The sequence below is a fragment of the Mustela nivalis genome (assembly GCF_964662115.1).
Source record: "Mustela nivalis genome assembly, chromosome: 2".
Lineage (NCBI taxonomy): Eukaryota > Metazoa > Chordata > Mammalia > Carnivora > Mustelidae > Mustela > Mustela nivalis.
Window position 1 is genome coordinate 168,432,725 of NC_139021.1, and position 27,757 is coordinate 168,460,481.

The 27,757-nt window shown below is 36.2% G+C and overlaps 1 protein-coding gene across 2 annotated transcripts in view; it reads left to right on the forward strand.

The window, feature by feature from the left end:
* The window catches only part of SHOC2 (SHOC2 leucine rich repeat scaffold protein), a 93,508-nt gene that overhangs the window by 622 nt on the left and 65,129 nt on the right, over positions 1 to 27,757 (forward strand). Inside the window, exon 1 of one of the 2 annotated variants that reach the window (XM_082714287.1) lies at positions 202 to 312. The exons of the other annotated variant lie outside the window; for it this stretch is intronic. The gene's annotated coding sequence lies outside the window, so the exon portion shown is untranslated. Of the gene's footprint in view, positions 1 to 201; positions 313 to 27,757 lie in introns of those variants that run through there. 2 annotated transcript variants of the gene reach the window in all.

Here is a 27,757-nt window from a genome sequence, read left to right on the forward strand (position 1 = left end):
AGGGTGGAGCGAGGGAAGCTGGCTCCAATGTCTCACTCTGATTGGGCAACGTCTTTGGCGCCAGCGCCTCACTCTGATTGGGCAGCGTCAGTATGCTTGGCTCCGCCTGTTTTTCTTCTCCGGCGAGTGACGGGCCTGAGCCGGAGGGGTGGGGCGGGGCCGTAGGAGTGAGAGTGTGTGGAGGGGCGGGCGGGGCGGGGCGGGGCAAGTGGGGGAGGGGCGGGCGGGGGGCGGCGGTTGGGCAGCGTCGCTTCTAAGGAGGAGGAGGAAGGAGGGCGAGCGAGGAGGATGGCGGAGTTGGGGCTCCTGACGGTAACCCCGGGCCGCTGAGGCGGGAGGGTGGTGGCTGGTCGGTTCTTCCTGCTTTCGTTCCTACCCGTCGGGCGGTCCAGCTGGCTGTCGATTGGGGGAGGCCCCGCGCGCCCTGAGGGGATAGAGCCAGCCGGGCCGGGGCGAGGCCCGAGGGGCTGGGGCCCTGGGAGGCGCCGCCGCCGCCGCCTCTTTCCTGGGTCCTGTCGCAGGGAGGGCCCGGCCCTCGGAGCCGGCTCTCGTGCGGGGCCCGCAGTCGGTCTCCGAGAGTGAGCCGGGCGGCTCTGACAGCGGCCGGGGCCGGGCCTGCGGTGGCGGCGGGCGGCCGGGGCAGTTCGTGGGCGGGGGCGAGTCGGGGAGAGGGCGCGGGCCGGGGGCGCCCGGTGGATGGCCCTGCTCCGCTCTGCCCTCGGGGGCACCTGGCTCAGGCTGCGGGGCGCCCCGTGGGCGTCCGGGAGGCGTGTAAATCGTTGGCCGGGGCCTTGGCGCAGTGCTAGTGGTGCGGGGTGGGGTATTTCCTCGCCCTTCCCCAAAGCCCACCACTCTCTCCCCTCTTGTCGTTTCGGTGGAGAGTGGCGAGTTGGCTTTGGGTCTGTTGCCTGGTGAGGCGAGTTGTGGGCATCCAGGACCGCCCTGTTGGACTTGCTTGGTGGCAGCCTGTTTCCGCGGTAGCTTTTAGGAATAGAGGAAAAGTACTCTATCTCCTCCCCTCCTCCCCCCGCCCCCCATCCACCCCCCAAGCTTTTAACGCTGGAGGCTTCGGGAGCCAGCGATTTTCCCCCAACCCCTCAGTATCCATTGTTTTGTACCATCCCCCTCCCCCGCCCCAGCCTAGGTAGAAGAAGAATGACTTCAAACCCTTAATTGCCCCCTCCCCCCCCCCCGTTTTTAAATCAGCAGAGGTATTGTGTTATTGTGTTTGTATGGATTTACAAACAGGTGGAATGAATACCGATTCGGGAGTTGGAAAGAAGATGCTTTTTTATGTGTTTCGAAGCTTTCAGCCCTTACAGTTGGTGATTTGATTTTCTTGTCTGTCGCTTTGTATCTTAATGGGGGTGATGAGAATAAAAGAGGAAGCGATGTTTTGCAACCTACCCAAAGAATTATTTTTTAAGTCTCTGGGGATGCTGAAGCAAAATTGGGTTGTAGATATGTACTGTATAGTATTTGCTTCAGTCTATAGCTTTCACCTGTGCAATTTTGTATACTTCTTCATAAATATCAGCTTCTGGTATCTACTGAGAGGGATTACTGTATCTAAAACTTAAAGTTTTTGTTTTCCAGAATCCTAGGGTATACTTGTGTAACCAAATATTTTTGTATTTAAATGTAGCATTGACACTGAAAAATTATCTTAATTTAAAGACCTCAGTTTATTAGTGTACTGATTTCTACCCCGGCCCTTCCATGCCATAGCTCTTAAAACTGTTAATATGTATTTGAAGAAACTTAGCTATTGGGTACAATCTGTAACATTCATACATTTATATTTTGAATATGTCAAGTGCTGAAGACTTTCTGTGTGACAGTGACAAGAATTTTTAGAAATTACATATATATCGTGTATATATATATATATATATATATATATAATAAAACCATTCCCTACCTGTGGAATTTAGATTGAATATAACAAATCTTCTAACTACCTATTTGACATAAGGTACACTGAAGCTTTTATTTAATTATGAATATACATTTGAATAATAGATCTTAGACAAGTAAAGGCCTTAAGGTTTGTAACTTTCAAATGGCTTAAGTATAATACAAACCTAACCTAACACTATATTCTTGAAATGCCACAGAGTTTGGAGAGGTGGACCTAGCCTGTCTAAGATGACTACTTTTTCTTAGGGTGTTTGTTTAGTTTTTGAAGAAACAACACATTACTCTAAGGTTGGCATTTGCTTATTAATCTCTCATTGTTAATACAGTTTTCAAGTGTTTTTCTCTTGTTAAAAGTTGTTGGGAATAAGAATGATATTAAGAGATACATTAATAGCTTGCAGCTAGATTTTTAAAAAGTTTTTAAACTACCATATTCAGAAAGTCGATGAGAGCTGTGTTTTGATAATTGTAGCCAGACATGTGCAACAACTTGGGAATTAAAAACCAGTCAGAAATTTGAAACAAAAAGTACTTCAAAATTATAAATTCTTGTGTTATATTGACGGAATTGTGCGTTTAAAGTATTACTGTTTCTTTAATAACTTGGGACAGGGCTTGTCCCATGTTAGAGAGTCATAAACTAGAATTCTGTGTAGGATCTTCCAAAGATGCCTTCTGAATAGTTGCTGGGGGATGTGTGTGTGCGCGTGCGTGTGTGTGTTTAATTTAATTTAATTTGATTTTTTAAAGTAATCTCTATACCCAGCATGGGGCTTGAACTCAAAACTCCAAGATCAAGAGTTGCATGCTCTTCTGACTGAGCCAGCCAGGCGCCCCCTCTGCTGGTATATTTTTTGACATGCCTTACCCATGTAGGGGAAAGGTAAATAATACTGAATTTATTTGTTATCCAGGCAGTCCTATTTGTTTTGAAAATATGCTGGATTATCAATATATGTTGTGTAATTTAATATTTCAGTAAGACTTGTGTGCTTTAAACAATTTAATTTTTAGATTTATTTCCTAGTGAGATATTTAAATATAAAAATAAACTGTTGTATTATTGATTAAAAATATTCCTAACTTCTCTGTGTAGATAGAAAGATGAGTAATTTTTTGGAGGTTGAAAGAATATATCTTTAGAACTCAGTTTACTATATTATTCATGTATCATTTATGTATCATTCATGTATGAAAACATAAAATCTGTGTTTATAATAAAAAAAAAAAAAAAAAGTAGCTCGCTTCCCCCCACAACAAAACACAGTAAAACCAAACAGATTGACCCATAAATCCTACAGTGAGTTCTGAGGTTTATGTTTTGGCCTTGGTGGAAGTGTTCTTGAATTACTTTATAAAATATCACTTCCGTTAGGAGAGGAAATTTAGATATAGAATAAACACTTTGACATTTCCTAATAAGACTAGTAGGGAATTGGTAAATATTTTATTGTACATAAATTAGAAATTAGCTGTAATTTCACAGCAGAGTGTTATTTTAAGTACTTTCATGTACTTGAGAAACTGCAGATATTAAATTGGTTGTTTTTTGGGCTTATTGTTAGACTTTGCTTCATGCATTTTATATTCTGTATTGGCATATTATAATTTAAGGCTAAATCTTCCATAGGCTGAATTATAAAAATTTTGTTTTTTGAATTTTGAATTTTGTTTTGTCTGCTAGTTATACCACATCAAAGTTAGGCTATGTAAATCTTCCTGAAAATATTTTCTCTGACATTATACTAGTTAAAGTTTTGTATTTTTCTAGCTCTGTTTACACTGACTTTTAAGATCTGAAAAATTTCTAAGTCACAAGGTGACCTATGGAATGCTTGAACTTTATATAGAGTGTTCTGAAATGTAATTGCAGTCAGTGAAGGTTGAAAGAAACAAGGATGAGTTGGAAAAACTGATTTATGTTCTAAAATAGGTAATTGCATTATTTTTGAGGTAAACTAATGCTCATTCTTTGGCACTTTCTCCTGATTCCCATCTTTTTAGCACAGCATCTTTAATTCTGCAAAACAAAGTTGTAATACATGAAAAGAATTTTCTAATTACAAAAGGCTCTTTAGCTTTTGAGATGTTGGTAACATATGTGCTTTCTGAGAAAGTATGAAGTTCCATTATCAAGATTTAAAAGAACTAATTAGATTTCACACTATATATCTCATTCCAACTTCTCTAAAGATCAGAACTGATTGCAAAAAGTAGTGCATGCTGTAAAAGGTAAGGGTTCTTTTATTGGAAAGAATGAACATACTGCTTGAAGCTAAAACATTAAAGGAGACCTTAAAAGTGGGTATAATTGGTCCCTATGTGAAATGAACTTGAAAGACTTTATGAATTATGAAGTATTTTGACTTGTATATCTTCTAAGTTTTACAGCGTTGTGAACACTTAAAAGTTAAGTACTTTATTTGCCCTCAAATACTATTTGTAAATTATACAATTTTAATTAAGTAATTTCATAGTTGATAAAGAGAGCTCTTTTTTTCTTTTGTTTTTTCTAATGTCTTGGAAATTCTGATGTCTTGGCAGACAAGAAATTACTTGTTCTGACAATGAAATTAACTCCAAGTTTTAGATATTAATCAGTTAAATTTGCTCTTTCTCAGTTTCCAGTTTTGTGTTGTACAACACTTCTTCCTGCTTTCAAAACTGTCAGTTTTGTAAATAGTCCTTAAGTTTAAAATTTTGTTTTGTATATATTTCTTATTAACTATAATTTCATATTCATAATGTTATTGACCTTCTACTAAGTGCCATGCATGTCCCAGACTCTAAGATACATAGATAACATTATGTTTTCTGCTTTCAGAAAGTTCATAGTTTGTTGCATGAACTGTGCAAGTCAATAGTAAATTGTTTTACAATGTTGACAAGTGCTTTGATAGCAGTGTCAGTATGTGCTGAAGAACTCAGATGGGTTAAGACACAGATTGTATATATAACCAGCAGTGCTTGCTGGAGAATAGGACATGAATTAACTCTTGAGGGATAAGTAGGGTAGAGTGGACAGAAAAAGCATAGAACTTAAGCTCCATTTGGAGAATTGCAGGTGAATAGCAATTTGGATTCTATGTATGATTTAGTATTTTAGTAGGGATTCATGAAAGCATATATTTTTAGAGATTGTTATTTCTTGTGTTTAATTTGGGCCTTGGATTGTGGATCTGCATGAATGTTGGAGATTTTAAATCTCTTAACTAAGTATATTTTTCGTTAATATTTTAATTAAATACAAAAAGAACTTATTAGCCTGTTGTGGAATAATCCCTAGGTTTAGACCTTTGATAATTATTTTTCAGTCACGTTTAAATATCTTTTTCTCAACATTGATGCATCATGTTAAGAGTAACATTTATGAATCTCTTTAGAACTCAGTGGTGCTTACTGTACAAACATTTAAAACTAACTCTTCTTGGGGCACCTGCTGGCTCATTTGAAAGAGCGTGCCACTCTTGATCTCAGGGTCATAAGTTTGACCCCCTCCTTGGGTGTAGAGATTACTAAAAATAAATTAAAAAAAATAAGATTCACTCTACTGGGAGCATTAAAACCACCTGTTTTCATACTTGCTTCAAAGTGCCACTCTTTTCTTTGGGTAAGTCAGACTATATTAGCAGCAGTTATAATCTGGTAGAAGTCTGTGTGTGGCTTACATGATTTAAAAGTTCTCTAAATTTGAATATTAAGTGATTTTCCATATAGTATGATTTGATACTCCATAGAGGCCATTTTTTTGCCATTCCAAACTTTGTTCCCTCAGAGTGCCATGGTTTCTCATTTTAAAAGATTCTCATATTGCTTTTTATTGTTGCTTTTGATCCTTCCATTTATTTTTGTTATAAAACTCAAATTCCTTTTTAAAATTTTCACCATTTAGCAATTACATTATACATTAAAAAAAAGTTTTATTTAATTATTTTGAGAGTGAGAGTGAGCAAGAGCAAGCCAGGGTGGGGTGGGGAAGGGCAGAGGGAGAAAATCTGAGCAGACTCCCAGCTGAGGGAGGAGCCTGATACCAAGCTTGATCCCACAGTCCCAAGAGATTATGGCCTGAGATGAAATGAAGAGTCAGATGCTTAACCAACTGAGCCATCCAGGTGCCCCTACATTATAAATTATATGTCACCTCATTTATTTCAAGGTTATTTATTAGGAAACTAAAGCTTTCTGGTTTCATCTCCTTGGATAGATACAAGCCCGTGCATTCTCACCTGGCTGCTAACCCAGTCACCCTCTGGCCTCTGTATGATGTCCTCTGGGAGGCCTTCTTTGATCCTTAGATTCTCTTGTTCTAAGGTTCTTTGGCACCTGCACTTACTCTTTTTGATTATTTTCATAATGATGTTTTTAATGTCTGTCTCTTTTGCTAGATTGTAAGTTTCATGATAGCATCAAGTATGTCTGTCTTTACTACCATTTCTCCAGTATCTAATGCCTAGACTATAGGGTCCTAATAAAAAAAATTACTAAAATTAGTAGTCTTGAGCCCCAAAACAAACAGACCACCGAAAAGGACAAAGAGATGTCATAGTGCTTTTGGTCTTAAACATATTTTCTGCCTTTACACCCCCCTCAGGTCTTAATTGAAGGCTTTTTTTTCCCCCTTCATAATGTACAATTTTAAAAAGTTTAGTAACCAAATGTAAAAAGGACTGAAATACCTCCTAGAGATCATAAGAGAGTTGAACATGGACGGGGGAAGGGGGACATTTAAAAATCAGATACAGAACATTTTTTTAAAAATGGGTTTTTAAGGCAGCTTAATATAAACAAAATAAACATAGAATCTGAACATAAAAATAGAATCTTCTCAAAGCACCATTTGTTTTACATATAGAAGAGTATAACAGTAATGCTGATAGATCATGAAGAAGTGATTAACTGCTGTTAGTGAGTTTTGTTCAAGATTACACAGGCCCATGTGTTGTATTTGGGAGAGGTTTTTATCTAAAATGATGCAATTAAAAAATTACAATGTCGGGCGCCTGGGTGGCTCAGTGGTTTAAGCCTCTGCCTTTGGCTCAGGTCATGATCTCAGAGTCCTGGGATCGAGCCCCGTTTTGGGCTCTCTCCTTGGCAGGGAGCCTGCTTCCTCCTCTCTCTCTCTCTCTGCCAGCCTCTCTGCCTACTTGTGATCTCTATCTCTCTCAAATAAATAAATAAATCTTTAAAAAAAATTACAATGTCAAAATTTTTTATTAGAAAGATTTGCTTAATGAGGTGAGACATAGTAGGCACCGTAAGTACTGATTAAAATTAAGTTAAAGCAAATAATTATCTGAAAGTACTGAATCACTGCAGTATAAGTACTTTACAGTTTGTAGACGTGGATTTTATACCTACCATGTTGTTTCTTTCTTTCCTTAGCTATGAAATATGTAAAATTGAGTAACGTGTTTTTCCTTGTTAGTTTTGAATAAAAACACACCTGTTGCAATGATATGACAAAATGACCTAAGTATTTCTGCATCTTTCATTCTTTTAAAAAGAGTAAGCTTTATTTTTTTGGTATTTCTTGGTAACCGGGACTGGAAAAATTAGATGGGGGGTTGTAATTACTTCTTTGTTATAAGCATGTGGAGTCTAACAGATTGAGTGACCTGAAAGAGATTATATTTAATTCCAATTTTGTTTATATATCCTTTGGGGTAAGGAATTCAAAATTTCACCTAAGGGCTTTAGTTCTTATTCAGATAAACTTGCACGTTATCTTAATATTGTAATCTATTGAAGTCTATGATTCTGTAACTATAGGTAGAAAAGCTGGTTATTTATTGTTGCTAAAACAAATACTGGTTTACCTACCGTGTGTTAATTACCATTTTAAACTCATGGAAATAGGATACTTATATACTAGGCAGCTTAAAATAGTAAGGTTTTATGATTTAATCTTGAAGACATTTATTTCTGTACTTTGGAAGTAGTGATTTGAAATTCTTAATACTAGAAATATGGCCTAGTTTCAGAACACCCACTAAGCAACTGTGGGAACTCAGCATGCTAAATGGCTTGTAGTGCTGCAGTATTTTTTAATTTTTCCCACCCCCTGTTATATAATAGCTTATAGTAGTACACACAGAACATGAGTATTTGGGACAAGAACAAAGTGTATTGAAGTCCCCAAAACATGTGAGATTGTCAGGTTTTCTGTTGAGTAGTTAGAAGCTAAAAGGTGATCAAATATAATAATGATTAGTGAGTGAATGACACACTTCAGGTGGATATTTTAGGTTGCAAATAAGGCAGGAAAAAGCAATTTGGGGGGGACTTGAGAAAAATGACTTTTAAAAAACAGAGTCACTATTTGTGAGAAAACAAAATTTTTAAGAATTTAATTAGAATTCTTATTTAAGAATTTAATTAGAATTCTTATTTAAGAAGTTTGATAGCTCTGATTTAAACATTTCCATGATGCTTGTGTACAGGACTTAAAAATTTCAGTGGAAATAATTCTAAACATTTCCCCCAGAATGTTGTGCAACGGAAACATTGCAGCATTATGTCAGCCTATGAGAACCAGATACTGAAACTGATTAGCTACTAACTATGAAGAATGAAATCTAGTTCATACTCATTGTTCAGGAAAGTATGTTTGTAAAGGCATTCGATAAAACTTAGCTTTGTCATTTTATTTTATTAATTGAAGGGATTGAGTTGATTTGCATGCATGCAGATGGATATTTAGTTAAATGTTTCAGTTTAAAGATTTTTATGATCCAAACAAGGAAAGAATATGCTTTAAAAGTTGGCTATGTAATTCTTGTTGAGTTAGCTCTGTGAGTAATGCCTTAATGCAAACTAGTTGTATATAAAAATATAAAGAATTGGGGTGCCTGGGTTGTGCGTTCAGTTAAGTGGCTGCCTTTGGATCCTTGGGCCTGGGATCCAGCCTGGCATTGGGCTCTTTGCTCAGTGGGGAGCCTGCTTCTCCCCTGCTTGCTGCTCCCCCTATTTGCTCGCGCTCGCTCTCTCTCTCAAATAAAATCTTTTTAAAAAAAAAAAAAAAAGGAATTTATCTGGTCTTTTCTCTGCTGGAACACAATTATACCTGAGATTTTCGTGTGTGTGTGTGTGTGTGTGTGTGTGTGTGTGCATTTAATGATAATTGATAAAATAATAATGATCCTGTGGCAAGATCTCAAAGATTTTTGTTTCATCAAAGAAAATTAAAATTAATAAAATTCAGGTTTTGCTATATTTGATTATATTCAGATTCTTTAAAAATTGATAATCCACAAGTGGTAGAGTCATGTGCTAAAATAAAATAATTTGTTAACTCATCTCTTTCCTATCTCTATCATTATCAGTTTTTATAACTAACAATGTGATAATATTTGCATTGCTTCCAAGAGTAAAATTAAGTATTGCCAGATAATGTGTTTTTTCTTTCTGGCATGATTTAAATATCTTATCACTTGCTACCTGCAAATTACTAAATGATTTACATCTTTGTGGTATCAGAATTTTTTTTATGTCAAAATTTCTGTAAGCTATGTGAGAATCATTTTGGGATTATAGTCACAATATAGTACATACTAGTTGGGGACTGGTTGGGTTTAATGTGTTAATGTGTTAACTTCAAAAATAATTTCCTTTTTTGTATATTCAAAAAATGTAAGCAAGAGCTGCCTTTCAATATTTTGAGTTCAGTATTTTGATGGGAGAAATTCCTTTTTAACCTTAAGTTGGGCTTGGCTACTCAGTATATTTCTTTTGATCTTGTTTGGGGAATATTTTTGTTTTGGGGTATTTAAAAAAACATAATACAGAGATAATGAGATTATATCTTTTAAAGCCCAAAATGCATTCTGTAAATCCTATTTTAACTGACAGGGTAAGTAGATAAATAAAATAATTAGTTGAGCATAGGGTCGTCATCTAAATAGTCACAAAAATTGTCTGTATAAATGTGCGAAAGTCTGTTTGCTCTCTTTTTTAAAGTAGGCTCCACACCAAATATGGGGCTTGAACTCAAGACCCCTAGATGAAGTCAAGTGCTCTGCCAACTGAGCCACCCAGGCATAAATAGGCTCTATAACAGTGGCAACTTGCCAAATACTGATTCTTAAATGTAAGATACCTTGAGATCACACATCCTCTAATCTTGCTTTGTGTAATACATTTATTTTTGTTTACATTTTTTCTGACAGTTTCTGATAAATAATTTATAGAGGGCATAATGGAAAGGATTTATAATCAGTTAAGAACTAGTGAAGGAATGTGAGTTTATACTTATAAAAATGAAGCAGTTAGAGAAAGTTAACTTGTTTAGCTTAAAAATGAAAAACATTTTTTTTTTTAGGTTGACAACACTTGATTGAATGCAGTAGTCATCTTAGTGCATATAAATTAAGATAGCAATTACATTTTCTCTTTTTGCTTTTCACTGATAATTAGGTAGTCAGCTTTTTTCTTTATTGCCCGTTTGCACGTGGTAAATGAAATGTAACCTGTGTTTGGAGAATACTTAAAGGTGTGTGTGACATGTTTTGAGTTCTTTGGCAAAAAAGGCAGTTAAAGCAAACATTCACAGGTCAGTCTTTAGGAGAGTTGTTTGGGTGGCATAAGAGCTTTTAAGAGAATGTTTGGCCAAGATACTTGATGTTTACTGTTGTATCTTAGGTCCATTGAGATATTTAAATCCCTGCTACCCCACCCCTGCCTTTTATTTTGAGGCTTTGCTGTAGAATCTTGCGATTTTTATAGACGGTGAAGTGTTGTCCAGGAGAGGTGTATTCCCAGTCATGGCTTATATTGTGGGTTGGGTAAACAGGAATTTATAGTTCTTCACTCAAAACTTTGCCCAGAATCAAAATTTTATAATCTTAGGCTTTTCCGTAAGAAGAAATGTAGATTTCCCTAAAAACTCTTTATATATTTGCTACTATGTAAAATAAATTAGTCCTATCTCTCCATGCCAGTCTAAACAATTCATCTTACCTCCTCACTAAAGGGGAAAAAGGTTAAGTAAATTTGATGGTTCTGTAATTCCATACTCTTACATAATTCTTATTAACATGGGCTAGTATAGAGCATTTTATTTTTTCAGTTATTTCTTTTATCCTCCATGAAAACTACCCTTATCTCAGCTTCATTCATGCTATTTAAGAATGTATTTTTTCCATTTCTGTATGAATAACAACATTCCTTTGGGCATGTTACTTTTGGATGCTTTTTTGATCTTTAGTCTTCCAGTTCTCAAGATTCCTTTTTAACTCTTGAACTATAAAAAATATATAGCTTTATGTGAATTGGAGAGGAGAATAGTTAATTTTTGTCCTTTAAACTATTTTAAAAAGTAAGGAGCATTTCAGATCTTTATAAACAAAAAAACTTCAATTGAAATCTTGTCATTTTTAGGTGTTTATATCAAAATCAGAGTGACTTAGAGTTACTTTTAAGTAGAATATAGGGAAACTGCATGGAACAAGGGTTTTGTCTATTGTTTGACTATCTTCATTTAACAGGTGTTTACTGAACACTTACTGTGTACTTAATAAGAAGTTCATAATATCTTTGAAGTTGCAGAGTGCTTTGTAGAGTAAAAATTGCTTCTTTGTGTAAAGTGCCTGCTTGCTGTCTAGTTGGGTAGATAAAGCCAAGGTAACAGATATTTATAATTATTTTAGTAAATATAACTACTGTATATACTAGGTACTGTTTCTAAATACTAGAACGCAACTGTGAAAAAGACAAAAGTTTCCCTGTTTTCCCATTACTTTAAATGAGGGAGTCAAGATAGCTAACCTGGCGCTTGTACAGTGTGATAAATATTGTGATAGGGCAGTTTTAAGTGGGAGCAAGCTCAGAAGGGTGTATTGAGAAAGGCTTTTGAGTGATCACAAAAGTCTTTCCAGACTTCTAAGCTGAGATCTGAAGAATACATGAGAGTTAGTGAAGAACCTATGTTTCTGACAGGAGGAAATAGCTTATGTAAATTCCTGGCAATGGAGATAGCAGGACCTGGTAGGGGATCTGAAAGAAGTTCTTGTGGGAAATACTAGGGTTGTAGCAGAAGTAAGTGGGGGCCAGGTATTGAAGGGCTTGGTAAGAACTTTGGATTTTATCCTGAGGACTAGGTTTGTAGGGACTACCCACTCTCCCCCAAGTGTTTTAATTTGGACAGTAGCCTGAATGAGTATTTGACAGATCACTGTAATTACAGTGTAGTGATTAGGTTAGGAGCTGGCTGGTGGGGTTGATGTGGTGAGGAGACCAGTTACAAAGCTGTTAGAGGAGTGAATTTGGTATACCCTGAAGCAGGGTAGTGACAGTGAGAATAAAGAAAGAGAGTCAGGAGAAATTTTAGAAGGATGGATAGATAGGAGTGGTGATTGTTAGGATATGAGAATCGGAGAGAGAAGAGTCAGGGTGACTGCAGGATTCCTGCCCCCCTCTTACCCTTCTTAGTTGATTTCTCCTAAGGTGGTATATCTTTAAGAAGCCTTTCCTTATTTCTCCAATCTCCAAGACTGGTTTAAATTCCTTTTCTTTGTGCCTCAGCGGCTCTTACTACACTGTGTTCTTGCCTTTTTCACTTATTTATAAGCTTTATTGCCTACTTAGCACCTTGCACAGTGTATAACACTTAGTATGTATTAAATAAAGTATCTGAATGAAAATACAGCTTTTTGGGGCAAGGAGCCCAACATGGGGCTTGAACTTGGGACCCTGTGATCAAGACCTGAGCTGAGATCAAGAGTCGGACCCTTAACTGACCAAGACCGAGAATACAGTTTTTATATTTCCAGCTGGAGAACAAACGTGTTTCTCTGACGTATCAGTATCCAAAAACTTAATTTATAACTTCAGTGTGAATCGGATCAGTCCATGCACTTTTGAATATCTTTTGTAAAAATGTTATAATTCAAATCTGAAGTGCTATCATAAAATAATACATACAGACTTTGATTATTATGTTTAACCTCCTCTTGTAGTACACATTCAGGTTTTCTTTATAAATAAATTTTTAATTAGCTTTATCCTTTGTCAGTTTAAAAGTCAACGTAACCAAACTATCACTGTTAGAATTTTTTGTGTCAAATGAAAATAGTTCTCCCCCCTCCCTGGTTATAAAAGGAATCAATGCTTATTTTATACATTTTTTAAAAAGAGATAAAGAAAAGTGACAAACATCTTAATACCCAAGGATAAATATTACTATCATTTGATGGGTAATGTAGACTTTTTAAGATTTTATATATATTTATGAATGCTATAATTAAGTCAAAAGCCATCCACAGAGAAGAAATCTATATGGCATAATATGTAAGAAAAGTATTAAATATTCTTCGTATGAAGAATCTTGATAATTAGTATATAACCAAATAACTCCATAGAAATGGGGTCTTCAACTTAAATTCCTATAGCAGACCAGACAGGTAACATAAATGAGTGAATACATTAAGGTTAAGTTGGAGGGCACAACTTCTGTTCAGTCAGTGCCAGTTGATTTTAAGAAATGTTGGCCCAGTGGTGCCCAGTTTTTTTCAATGTTTTTTTGTTTTGAGGGGTTTTGTTTTGTTTTGTTCTTTTTAAATTTTCAATGAGAAGTAAAGGTCTAGATTGTAGTGAAGTTCCCAATTATTAAATACTGTCAAATGAAAAATTAAAACTATGTTTGTTATATGTAGCAGCCATGGTCTGTGTTTTGTTAGAACCACAAACAGTGGAAGAATGAAAGTATTTGGCGGTTGAGTGTCTGCCTTTGGCTGGGGTCATGTTCCCAGAGTCGCAGGGATGTGATTGAGTCCCACCTGGGGCTCCCTCCTCACCAGGGAATCTGCGTCTGCCTTTCCTTTTGCTCCTCCCCTGCTTGTGCTTGCTGACTCTCTCTTTCCCTCAAATAAATAAAAATCTTTAAAAAATCTGTTTGCCCTCACTAACCAAGAAAATGTAGATTAAAATATATCATTTTTCATATATCAGGTTGATGGAAATGAAAAAGATTGAAAATAATGGCAAGATTGGGAGAGTATAAATTGATGCAGTCTCTTTCAAAGAGACCAGTTGGTACTACCTGCAAATCTTTAAAAGGCATATTAGTTTTGACTAAATACTTTCACTTTCAGGAATCTGCCTTACAGAAGTATTAGTTCCTATATGTGAAGATTTACACTCAACAAACAGTATTTACTGGCCAAAAAAATATGTGTGTGTGTGTGTATATATTTTTTAATTTAAATAAATGAAGGGGTGCCTGATTGGCTCTCTCGGTTAAGTGTCCAGCTTTTGATTTTGGCTCAGCTCATGATATTGGGCTTATGGGATTGAGCCCTGTGTTGGGTTCTACGTTCACCAGGGAGTCTCCTTGGAATTCTCTGTGCCTCCCTGCCCCTCCACCCTCTAGTGTGTGTATACACGCGCGCGCACTCTCAGATCTTTCTGATTTAAAAAAGTAAATGAAGAAAGTAAAAAACAATTTAAATGTCAGTTGATATGAGAATAATTAAGTAAATTGTGGTATGGTTATAGCATGATAAGTCGGAGCAATGGAAAGAAATGAAGTAGATCTGTATTCTTATATGGAAAGAGCCCATAATTTACTGTTTACCATTTAACGCAAAATGGACAGTTTTATACATAAATTTGTATTATGCTTGTATGCTGTCATTTTGAATGTCTGTAGGATATTCTCTTGTGTGGCACTGTACTTTGAGACTATTGATGTACATGTAGGTCATTTCCTATGTCGTGCTATGTATATGCTCATTGCTCTGAACACTTTTTTGCAAATGTCTTTGTAGTGTTGTCTCCAAAGATAAATTTTTGTATTTTATATTACAACATTAAATATCTGAACTCTTACAGATGCTTTGGGGAAGTATATTTGTCTCTGAGAATGTAATTTAGGACCTCTGATCTGAGTAAATTTACCTCAGGCATAGTAGTCGGAGAACTAACCAGAAAAGTAGCATTGTTTCAGTGAACTTAAATTCTTTAGAGTTTTTAAATTTAAGTAGTAATTTTTATCTAGTGATTACATGCTTCGGAACAAAATCTAAAAGATACAGAAGTGTAAAGCACATCTTTCACTCTGCAGCCTCTTCTGCATTGTTTCCTTTTCTGGGAAACCAGTACCAGTTTTGTGTGTAAGGCCAATAATTAAATGGCCTTTATGCTCAGACCTTGTCCTTTTTTCATGGTTTTTCTTTTGATCCTTCGATAGTTGAATTTTGTCATCTAGTATTTTTTTCCAAGAGCAGTTCATAGAAACAGTATTCCTTGAGTTCTTTCATACTCAGTGCTATTTAACTATTGCTTTTATTGCTGAACTGTATTGTTAGACTGGATATATATTCTTGAGTCATACTTTTTTCTCTTGAAGTTCTTATAGGTATTGATGTACTGTTTTTAGCATTGAGTCCTTCTGCACTCCATTTTTTGGGGTACTGATGTTTTGCCTAGGTTCTCAAATAATTCTATTTACTCATTTATGTACTTGTTTTTAAGTAATTTCTACGCCTAGTGTGGGCCTTGAGCTCACAACCCTGTGATCAAGAATGACCTCTAAAAAGAAAAAAGTTGCATGCCCTGTGGACCAAGCCAGCCTGGTGCCTCACAAAAACTCTCTTTAAAGTACATTAATTATTTTCTTAGGAAAAGATGGACCCCTTTTCTTGATCAGTTCTGACTCTTCTGTGTTATTAGTCAGATGATGTCTTTGAAACCTTCAGATGTGCCAAACAGGGGGTGGGGCTTACCCTTCTGGCTGTGCCTTGTATAGGTTAGAGAACTGAGGTGTGATACTTTTGAGATGTGAAGATGCAGACCTCTCTCTTGCTTGAGATCTTCCAGCATCCCTCTTTTCCTTCACTGTATAGGCAGCCTTTCTTATATACATGGTTAGGGATGTCTCTTGGTTAGGGATGTAGATTTTGCTTCTGTTTCTCATTCTTCTAGTTGTTTTGAGATTTTTCAAGAGCAGAAAGGGGCTACACCATCTTTACATTGCCATATTCACTGGAAATTATAAACTCTGTAGGCCTGGTTTTATCAAGATTAAAATCATTTATAAGTATAAGGAATAAAATGTATGTTGATAAAGTTTTCTGAAAGCCAAAACCAGTTCATTTATAGAGGTTCTTTTCAAGCAAATATTTTAATTGAAACAGTCACGGGGTGCCTGGGTGACTCAGTCCATTAAGCTTCTGCCTTCAGCTCAAGTCATGATCCCATGGGCCTGGGATGGAGGCCCATGTCCCATGAGCTCTCTGCTCAGCCGGGAGCATGCTTCTCCTTCACCCTCTGCCTACCCCTCCCCCTGCTTGTGCACTCTCTCTGTCAAAGAAATAAATAAAATCTTTAAAAAATCGCAGTGTAACATTTGAGTTTGATTATATCATTTAATTTGTATTTATGAAGCCTTGTACATTACAAAGCATCAAGAATGAAACTAAAAACAAATGCCTCTAGTTAGAGTGCTCATTAGTTCTTTAATATTAGGTGTTGATTCCTTTTTCAGTTGGATTTGAAAATTAACCTTTCTTCTTCTTCTTCTTCTTTTTTTTAAGTGGGCTGTACTCCCCAATGTGGGTCTTGAATGTATGGCCCTCAAATCAAGAGTTGCATATTTTACTGGCTGAGCCAGCCAGGCACCCCTGAAAATTGAACTTTTGAAATATATACACACTAGATTTTTTTAAATTTTAAGTCCTTTGGCGTAATACATTTTAGCTCTGGAGTAATCTGATACTCTTTCTTTCTTTCTTTTCTTCCTCCCCCCCCCCCCCAGATTCTATCTGAGAAAGAGAGAATGAGAGAGCATGAGAGGAGAGAGGTCAGTGGGAGAAACAGATTCCCTGGCGAACAGAGAGCCTGATGTGGGTCTTGATCCCGGGACTCCAGGATCATGACCTGAGCTGAAGGCAGTCACTTAACCAACTGAGCCACCCAGGCGTTCCATAGTCTGGTATTCTGAATGCCATCTTATTTTTTTCAAGAGAAATGTCAATTTATTTTCTTAATGGCTCTATTAAAAGAAATACTCCAAAAAAATCTTGGTAGCTGGTGGGCAAGCTTTCTTCTTTTCTGATATGAAGATAATCTTTTATTCACTTGATCTAGTTGTGTTTTACCTGTCCTTTGTCTATTAGCAAGAGCAGGGTGACTGCTCAGAGAAACAAGTTATTTTTTTCCATCCCATTCCTTCTGTATGATGGAATATATTACTTTGTTAGCCTCAAATACAAGTACATTCTAGTAGCCTCACAGAAAATGTTAATGCCTTTTAGATCATTGGAGATTTCAGTGTTAAGTCTTTGTTATTCCAATTATTTTTTAATAACTTTTTTTGTTTTTCTTGAAGGTTTTATTTAAGAGAGAGAGTGAAAGACAGAGTGAGGGAGCAAAGTAGGGGGAGTGGTAGAGAGAGAGGGAGAAGCAGGCTCCCCACCAAGCAGTGAGCCTGATAAGGGACTCGATCCTAGAACCCGGGGATCAGGACCTGAGCCGAAGGCAGCTTAATCAACTGAGCCATTTAGGAGTCCCTATTACTCTAATCATTGATTACTCCAGTGTTTCTTAAAATTTCAAATTAGTAAAGTTTCATAAAATTCTATGAGTGTTCTACTTTCTCTCATGCTGACCTATGTTTATTACTGAATATTTGCACTTAGAGCACTTGAAACTCTACGAAATTTTATAGATATTCCTTAGAAAAAGCTTTTTGATCCAAATGTATTGGGAAATCTTGTATATTCTGTCCTCATCACAGAGTACATTATTATATCAAAAAAGGATAATTTCTGCTATAAAAACACAGTATAATTATGTTTGAAAAACATCTCTTCCTAACTATAAACTTGTTTAACTATGGAAGTAGATGTTGTAGAAGTACATTTTGGGAAATGCTGAGAATGTATTACAGAACATTTTCAGGTAAACATGTTAGGGTATTCCAAAACGTCTGTTTGCATGACAATTAGAGTTATCTATAGTTATGGGGACCTAATAAGCTTTTAATGTGGATAAATGGTAATTAGTATCCCGGTTTGTGAACTGACCCAACACAATTATGATAATATCTTTGCTATAATTCTAAGGGTTTGTTTTTTGACCTGGACGTTTGGTTAGAATTGGTCTCTCAGTCTGAAAGCACTTCTCAAGTACTACTGTGTCTTAAACACCCAATATTGGTCCTTAGAACTACTTTCTGCTAAGACTTAGGAATTTTAGAGCCTTAAGGTACCTATGAGATCAGGGAGCCCCTAAACTCATTTTTCGGATAAAAAACAGGTCTTTGCAGCACCTGGCTGGTTCAGTCAGTTTGATGTCTGACTCTTGGTTTTGTCTCTGCCATGATCTCAGGGTCGTGGGATTGACCCCTATGATGGGCTACATCCTCGACCAGAGTCTGCTTGTTTCTCCCCCTCTGCTCCCCGCCTCCCCTGCCCTCTCTCTCTCAAATAAATAAATAAATGGAATCTTTTGAAAAATCTTTAAAAAAAAGTTAAACAAAAAATTTAAAAACAAGCCTTTAAAGTATAGCTGTGTTCAAGGTCACATTGCAGTTTATCAGGGAATATGGAGCCCAAAATGTACAGCTCCAGCTCTTTTGGTCTGTTTTTTACTGTATTTTCTTTTCAGTATGTTACTTTTAATCACATTCCTTTTGAAATAGAAATGGGGAAGGAGATAGATCCATTTAACATGAGAATTTAGGGTAGAGATTGAGTTAAGTTATAAGGTGCATCATATTTAATATAAATTTAATTTAGTACTTCCCAAGTAAATCTGTGGATGTCTAGGTGTCCCTTCACATGTCTGAATTATTCTCTTTCTTTTAGTTAAGAGAAAAATAGTTTTAAAATAAGCATGTATTTTTTTTTTAAGTTTTTATTTATTTGACAGACAGGGATCACAGGTAGGCAGAGAGGCAGGCAGAGAGAGAGGAAGGGAAGCAGGCTCCCCACTGAGCAGAGAGCCCAATGTGGGGCTGGATCCCAGGATCCTGGGATCATGACCTGAGCTGAAGGCAGAGGCTTTAACCCACTGAGCCACCCAGGCGCCTCAATATGCATGTATTCTTAATATTACTAATAAGGATTAGTTAGTGCTAGTGGTTTTTTGTTTTGTTTTGTTTTTGTTTTTAAGATTTACTTATTTTAGAGAGAGTGGATGCAGCTGTCAGTGAGGGGAGGGGCAGAGGAAGAGACTCTTCAAGTGGACTCCCTACTGAGCATGGAGCGTCACTTGGCGCTTAGTCTTGCGACCCATGAGATCATGACCTGAGCCAGAAACCCCAGTGTTGGTCGCTCAACTGACTGAGCCACCCAGGTACCCCTAATACTAGTTTTCAGTAATTGGTGCGTGAGTCAGTCATGTATGAGTCAGGTTCTCTTCTAAATTGAGCTGCATCATAATTTCTAGTGGTCAGTTATGTAAATAATTATTTATATATCCTATTAGTAGAAGAGTGGACCCACATGATTATAGAATTAAGGTCTAACATACTGAGTTTAAGTTACAAAATACATTGTTTTTGTCACACTTTTCAAGAAGATACCATTTAGTAGAAAGTAATTGAACTCAGTGTTACATGAATTATGCATTAAGACATATAATAACATTATTGGATAAATTTATCTTTGAAGTGCCAGAATGTACTAGTGTTGTCTCTAGAATTAGGTTTTAGATGAGACGGAGATAATTTTTTAAAGATACTTAGATTTTCTGTAATCTAAGTATCTAAGTATCTTTACAGATACTTAGATTTTGTTGGTCTTTAAGCCAACATTTCCTTAAACTTAGATTTTCCTTGGTTCATGTGTCAATCCTGATTGTTTATATCATCATTTATACCTATTTAATGTGTTCTGAAATAGTATAGACATAGGTTTTAAGACATGGGTTTTAGAATCAGAACTAGGTTAGTCTAATTACTTTGCTTTATGGTCTGTGTAATCTTTAACAAGTCACTTGATTGCTCTTGAGCCTGTTTCCTTTCCTTATCTATAAATGGAGACTAAATTGCCTTAGAATTGTTGCAAGGACTTAATGAAATGATAGCTAAAAGCATTTAGCACAGTGCCTGGCATATAATACTCAGTAAATATCTGTTGCTGCTTGTGATGTTATTGTCAGATTCACTCCATACTATTGAGCAAATAATTTCACTTCCATAAGTCTTGGTTAACTTATCTGTTAATGGGAAGAATACTAGTTTGGTTACCTACTTCACAGGGTTATTTTGGAAATCAGATGTAATTACGTGATAGTAGTTTATAAACTCAAACCTGTCTGAGCTGAGCTAACAAGTCTTAGACCATTAGGAATCTGGCAGGTAAAGCAGAGGGAATGGAGATCTGCTTTTTGGGAAAGGATTTAGCTGAGGGCTTCAAGACACATCTGTCTTCTTTAGTACTGGCAAACTCAAGTACATGTGGACACATAACTTCCTTCCCAGGTCAGTCCGACCCAGAATTCGTATTTGTCTCATCAGTGTCTTCCATAAAAGATCTAGATGAAGAATCTGTGGCAGAATCCAAACTCCTGGCTCACTGTTCATTGCTCTTTAAGATTTGGTTTCAGTATCTATTTCTTTACCTTATTCCCCGCCCCTCTACTCCCCACCCCTTATGTCTCTCCCAACTCCTGAGGGATAAGCACTTAGATGAACAGTTTGGGATATATTTTTGTAATCTTCTGTAAATATATCTCTCACATACATTTACAAAATGTCTTCTAACAAACAAAAACTCCCAAATTATATTATGAAGAAGCCACATTTTTGGAAAAGCATTACTTGAATCATATGCCCACCAGCTGTTCATAAGGTGTCCGTTTCTTTGTATCCTTACCAGCACTGTTTTATATTTTCATCAATTTGATAGATACAATATTATCTCTCATTGTGTTTTTAAATAAAGGTTCTTCTAATGACTAGTGATGTTATCTTTCTAGATCTTTCATACAGACAAAGGTAGAACTCAGAATTGATTTAAGCATTTGCTTCAAAATGGAAATGTAAATTTGAACTCTGTAAACAGTGTATTAAACGATTTATCAAACATTGGTTTGGAATAGTATTATCTCACCTTCTGTTTACCATCAGACATAGCTTAGAAACCACTGCTCTAAATTTGGCATTTGTCTCAGACTTACGTATTGACAGTATATAATTTTGTATGTTTTAGAACTTTATACAAATGGAACCATTCTGCAGCTTGTATGTTTCTTCGTTCTTGTTCACTTTTGTTGCTGAGATTTGTCCATATTGCTTCCCCTAGGTGTCGTCATTGATTTTTATCTTTGTGAAGTGTAACCTTGCCGCAATAGCTTCTTGTGCGAGTGTGTAGAAGTTTTCATACTGTAAATACCTAGAAATAGGATTGATTGATTGGATGGGTAGATACAGGCATTTTCAAATTAATCAGATTTTTGCCAAATTGCTCTCCAAAGTAGCTTTAAGAGTTGGGACATTTACCAGCATTGAGTTCTCATGGCTTTACATTCTCCAACAAGTTGGTTTTATCAGACTTTTTCACTTGCTAGTCTGATGCCAGTAATATCTCTTCATATTTCCTTAATTATTGGTGGTAATAATTAGTTTTCAAACATGTTTATTGGCCTTTTAAGAATTTTCTTCTGTGGTGGCGCCTGGGTGGCTCAGTGGGTTAAAGCCTCTGCCTTGGCTTGGGCCATGATCACAGGGTTCTGGGATCAAGCCCCACATCGGGCTCTCTGCTCAGCGGAGAGCCTGATTCCCCCTTTCTTTCTCTGCCTGCCTCTCTGCCTCCTTGTGATCTCTCTCTGTCAAATAAATAAATAAAATCTTCAAAAAAAAAAAAAAAGAATTTTCTTTTGTGAATTGCATCCTCATTTTTTAGCACAGTATTTCTTTTTCTTAGCAATTTATTGTGTTTCTTTATATTTTCTGGATACAAATCCTGTTTTAGAAGTATGAGTTACAAAGATCTAGTCCTAGTCTGTAGCATGTTCTTTTGTATTTTTTATTAATTATTTTTATTAACATGTAATGTAGTATTTGTCCCAGGGGTACAGGTCTGTGAATCTCATCAGGCTTACACATTTCACAGCACTCAGCATATCACATACCCCACCCCACCCCAGTGTCTATAACCCAGCCACCCTCTCTGTACCCCCCACACCCTCAAATAACCCTGTTTGTTTTGTGAGATTGAGTCACTTATGGTTTGTCTATTCTTTTGTATTTTTTTGTTTTATTTTATATTTTTAAGATTTTACTTACTTGAAAGAGGGCTCGTGAGTGGGAAGGTGAGAGGACTAGGGAGAGAAAATCTCAAAGCAGACTCACCCTGCTGATTTGGGGCTCTGTTCCAGGACCATGAGATCACCTGAGGTGGAACCGAGAGTCCAATGCCCACCTGACTATACCACCCAGGCACCCCTGTTTTCTAATTAACCTTAAAAATTATTAAATGATAATAAACTTAGAAGTTTGGAGTTTAGTAACATAACATCTTTCACCTCTACTTGAGAGTAAATTGTCCATCTGATTCTTCTTCATCCCTGAATACTTACCGTGTAGTAGTTCTCTAACTTTCTGGCCTTAGGACAGCTTCACAGTCTTAAAAAATTATTTAGAGCACCAGAGAGCTTCTATATATGGGTTATATTTATTCATATTTATTATATTAGTACTTAAGAAATTTTAAAATATCACTTATTTTTTAAAAAAAATTTTTATAAAAAAGATTTTATTTATTTATTTGACAGAGATCACAAGTAGGCTGAGAGGCAGGCAGAGAGAGAGAGGCAGAAACAGGCTCCCTGCTGAGCAGAGAGCCCAATGGCGGGGCTTGATCCCATGACCCACCCAGGCGCCCTATCATTTATTTTTAAAACAAACTCATTGCATGTTAACCTGCAGTATTTTTGGGGGGAAAATTACTTTTCAAATCAAGTGAATTTGTTTCACATCTTTGTAAGTTTCTTTAATGTCTAAGTAGATAATGGCTGAATTCTCAGAATTGCTTTGGTCTGTTATATAGTATATTACTTTGGCTGAAGAATATGAAGAAAATTAGGCCTCATACAGATATGTAGTTGGAAAGGGTAGGAGCCTTTTCACATAATTGTATATATTCACTGCTACTGCTTCAAATGACACAAATTTCTTAAAAGTTTAATTGCAGTGTAAAATCTAAAACTATATTATTGAACTTTTTCTCCTCTAACTTTTCATTTAGAAATGATAGACTCATAGGAAGTTACAAGAATAGTACTTTACTCTGCTTTCCCCAGTGTTGGCATTTTATATAATTATAGTGCTTTATCGAAGCCAGGAGATTGACATTGGTGTAATATCGTTAACTAGACCATAGACCTTACTTAGTTTTTTGCCATTTTTAAAAATTTAAATATTGATTTATTTGAGAGAGGGCAAGCATAGGGAGGAGCTGAGGGGGAAAGAGGGCGAAGAGGAAAGAATCTAAAGCAGACTAAGCAATGATCGAGGAGTCCTATAGGGGCTTGGGACTTGATCTCGTGACCCTGAGATCATGACCTGAGTCAAAATAGAATCAGATGCTTAACCGACTGAGCTGCCCAGGTACCCTAGTTTTTTGCCCTTTTTTAGGTATTCATTTGGGTGTGTCTGTAATTCTGTGCTTTCTAATTCCATGTGTAGATTCATATAACCACAGTCCAGATACAGATTGGTTTCATTATCACAAAGGAACTCTCCCTCTCCACCTTGTCCTAACATGGCAGTTACTACTCTGTTCCCCATCCATATAGTTTTCATCATTTCAGAAAATGTATAAATAGAATTACAAAGTATGTAACCTTTTGAGATTGACTTTTTCACTAAGCAAAATACCCTTGAGGTTCATCCAGGTTGTTGAATGTATCAATAGTTCATTCCTTTTTGTTGCTGAGCAGTGTTACATTGTGTTGACAATATCACTTCACTACTTGAAGGACATCAATCAAGGGTTGATTCCCCCACCCCCGCCCATTACGAATAGATATTATGGACATTTGGTACGGGGTTTTTTTGATAAACATAAATTTTCACTTTTCTAGGGGTAAATGCAAGAGTGAAATTCTGGGTAATATGTGGTAAGTATATGGTTAACTTTATAAGTAATCACTAAACTATTTTGTCAGAGTGGCCATACCCACCTCTGTTTTTATCTTCCTACTGGTGATCAGGAGATACCTGGTTTCTCTGCATCCTGATTAGCATTTGATATTACCACTGGTGCTCTGATAGGTGTGTTGTGATAATTCATTGGTTTTAATTTTCATTTCCCTAATGACCAGTTATATCAAACATCTATTTTTTGCCATTTTGCTGTCTGTATTTCCTCTTTAGTGAAAGGTTTTCTTGTATCTTTGCGCATTTTCTAATTGGTTGTTTGTTTTCTTAAGATTGAGTTTTGAGCATTCTTTATGTGTTTAGATATAAGTCAGCAAAGATTGACTGTGTGGTTTGCAGATGTTTTCTCCCATACCTTGTCTTTCCATCCTATTAACAAGATCTTTCCCATGTGAAATTTTAAAATTTTAGTGAATTGGGATTTATGAGTATTTCTCTTTCATGAATTGTGCTTTTGGTGTTACACTTATGAAATCTTCATTTGACTGTAGATCCCAAAGAATTCTCATTTATCTCTCAAAGGTTAATAGGTTTATTTTACTATTCATGATTTTGGATTAAATTATTAAATTTTTAAGAAAGATTTATTTATTTTAGAGAGAAAGAGTGGGAGGAAAGGCAGAGAAAAGGGAGAGACAATCTGGAGTAGACTCCTCACTGAGCATGGAGCCCAATATTGGGACTCGATCTCATGGCCCTGAGATCATTACCTGAGCCGAAATAAAAAGTTGGACACTTAACCAACCAAGCCACCCAGGCGCCACTTGAATTAATTTTTTTTATACAGTGTGAGATTTAGGTTGAAGTTCCTTTTTTACTTCTCTTATGGATGTCCAAATTTTCTAGTACCATCTAATGAACGTTTCATTCTGTTAAAATGAGATTCATTGATCTATCTTGTACTCATATGTGATTTTTAAATAATCAAGTGTACAATACTGGCTTCCTGAGTTATGTAGATTTTCTAAATGTTGACACATTTTATTTTGCAATATTTAAGAAATTCACATTTGTTAATAAGGTCACTTTTTTAAAGAAAGGTCTTTAAATAGAGTAGTTTTTGAGATTCTTGGTGGAGAATACATACTTTCAAAGCTTTATTTTTTGTTTTAAAGTCGAATTTTATCACTGGATACAAGTATACTCAGTTTTCTGTGAAGTGATAGACCAACTTATTTCATTTTCCAGAAAGATCTCTGTTAGATACCCATCTGAAGGACTACACATTCTTACTCTGCTCAAGTTTTGTTAGTCCATGCTAGGTCACTTCCCTGTAATAACATCCTTCTTGGCCTGCTCAGGCTCTGACTTGCTTTGCCAGAATTGAACTGCCTCTCTTGTGACACTCTTTTCATCTATTTGGGCTTCTAATTTCTGTTGCGGTTTCTTCTCTGACCCATAGAGTATTTAGGAGTGTGGCTTTTAATTTCTACATACTTGTAAATGTTTCACATTTCCTTCTGTTGTTGATTTTTTATTATATCCCGTTATGCTTGGACAGTATACTTATTATTTATTGATACTTAAAGTTTTGTGTTCTACCATATGGTTTGTTCTGGAGAATGTTTCATGTTCACTTAAGAAGAGTGTGTATATTCTGCTGTTGTTGGGTGGAGTGTTGATAAATTTCCTCAGGTGTAGTTGGCTTCTAGTGGCATTCAAGTCTGTTTCCTTGCTTATCTCCTGTCTAGTTGTTCTGTTATTGGGTAGAGTATTGAAATCACTATTATTGTTGAATCATCTATTTCTTACTTCTGTCAGTTTTTGATATATTTTGATGCTCTGTTAAGTACATATTTGTATATAATTGTCTTATCTTTTGATGGGTTTACTCATCTATTATAAAATGTTGTCTGTAGTAATAATTTTTGTCTTAAAATCTATTTTATCTGATAGTAGTATAGCTACTTCAGCTCTCTTTCGATTACTATTGGCATGGTATACCTTTTTCCTTTTAATCTGTTTTTGTTTTATATTCTATAATATGTTTTTTATTGACAGCCTTTAGTTGGTTCACCTTTTTTTCCATCTCTTCTACCAACTTTTGCCTTTTGAGAGTTTAACCCATTTACATTTAATGTAGTTACTGATAAGGTAGAATTTACACCTGCCACTTTTCTATTTGTTTTCTATGTTCTTTTTTGTTTTTCTATTCTTCCATTGCTGTCATCTTTTGTTTTAAATATTTTCTTAGAGTACTATTTTCTTTGTGATTTCTTAGAGATTGCCCTACAGAATTAACACCTTAAATCATAACGGTCTAGTTCTGATTAATATCAAGTTAATTTCAATAGTGTACAAAAACTTCGTGCCTATGTAGCTCCGCCCCCTCATTTTGCTGTTTATTGTCATGCACATTACATCTTTTACATTGTGTGTCCATCAACAGAGATGTATATTTATTGCTTTATGCAGTTTTCATTCTTTCTCTTTTTTTCTTTCTTTTCTTTTTCTTTTGTGTGTGTATGTGTGTGTGGGTTGGAGAGTAGAACTACATTTATTTAGTTTCTATTTAAGTTCCAGTTGACATACAGTATAGTTATTAGTTTCAGATGTACAATATAGTGATTCAGCATTTCCATACAGCACTCTTTGGAATTTTCTTTTACATTGAATAAGAGAAAAAAAGCTTGTAAGTAAGAAATACATGTATACTGTTCTTTATATTTATTTTGTAGTTAATTTTATTCATGATCTTTATTTCTCCATTTGTGTTTGAAGTACTGTCTAATGTTTTCTCCTTTCAGCCCAAAGGAATTACTTTACTATTTCTTATTGGGCATTTCAGCAATAAATTCTTTCATTTTTATCTGGGAAAGTTTTAAGTTCACCTTCACTGAAGAATAATGCTGGATACAGAATTCTTGATTGGCAGTTCTATTTCTTTCAGAACTTTGAATATGTCCTCCCACTGCCTTCTGGCCTCCATATTTTCTGATGAGAAATCTGTTAACCTTTTTATCTCTTACACATGGTGAGTCAGTTCTCTTGCTCTGCTCAAGATTTTCCTTGTCATCTTTGTTATTTAGCAGTTTGGTAGTGACGCCTATGTGTAGATTTCTCTGAATTTATCCTACTGGGAGTTTGTTCAGCTTCTTGGAAGTGTAGATTAATGTGTTTCTTCAAAATTGTAAAGGAACGTTTTGGCCATTATTTCTTCTAATATATGTCCCTTGTCTTTTTCTGGATCTTCCATTATTATATATGTTGGGTTCCCTTGATGATGTGCCACTAATTTCTGATAACTCTTTTCATTTTTCATCATTTTTTTTCTGTTTCTTTTCCTCAGGCTTAATAATCTCAGTTGACCTATCTTGAAGTTCACTTTTTTTTTCCTGTGCTTATACTTGTTGAACCTTTCTAGTGACTTTTTCATTTGTTATTGTACTTTTTTTAAATTTTGAGATGTCACTTATTTGAGAGAAAGTGTGAGAGTGAGTATGTGTGTGTGTGTGAGAGAGAGAGAGAGAGAGAGAGTGCACGCATACACACAGGCAGGGGGGAGGAGTAGAAGGAGAAGCAGACTCCCCACCAAGCAGGGGGTCCGATGTGGGACTCTGATCCCAGGACCCTGGGATCATGACCTGGGCCAAAGGCAGACACTTAACTGACTGAACCACCCAGGTGCCCCCAGTTATTGTATTTTCAACATCAGACTATCTGTTGGATTTTTTTCCCCAAATAACTTTTTGTTGTTAAAATTTTTATTTATTTATTTTAGAGAGAGATAACATG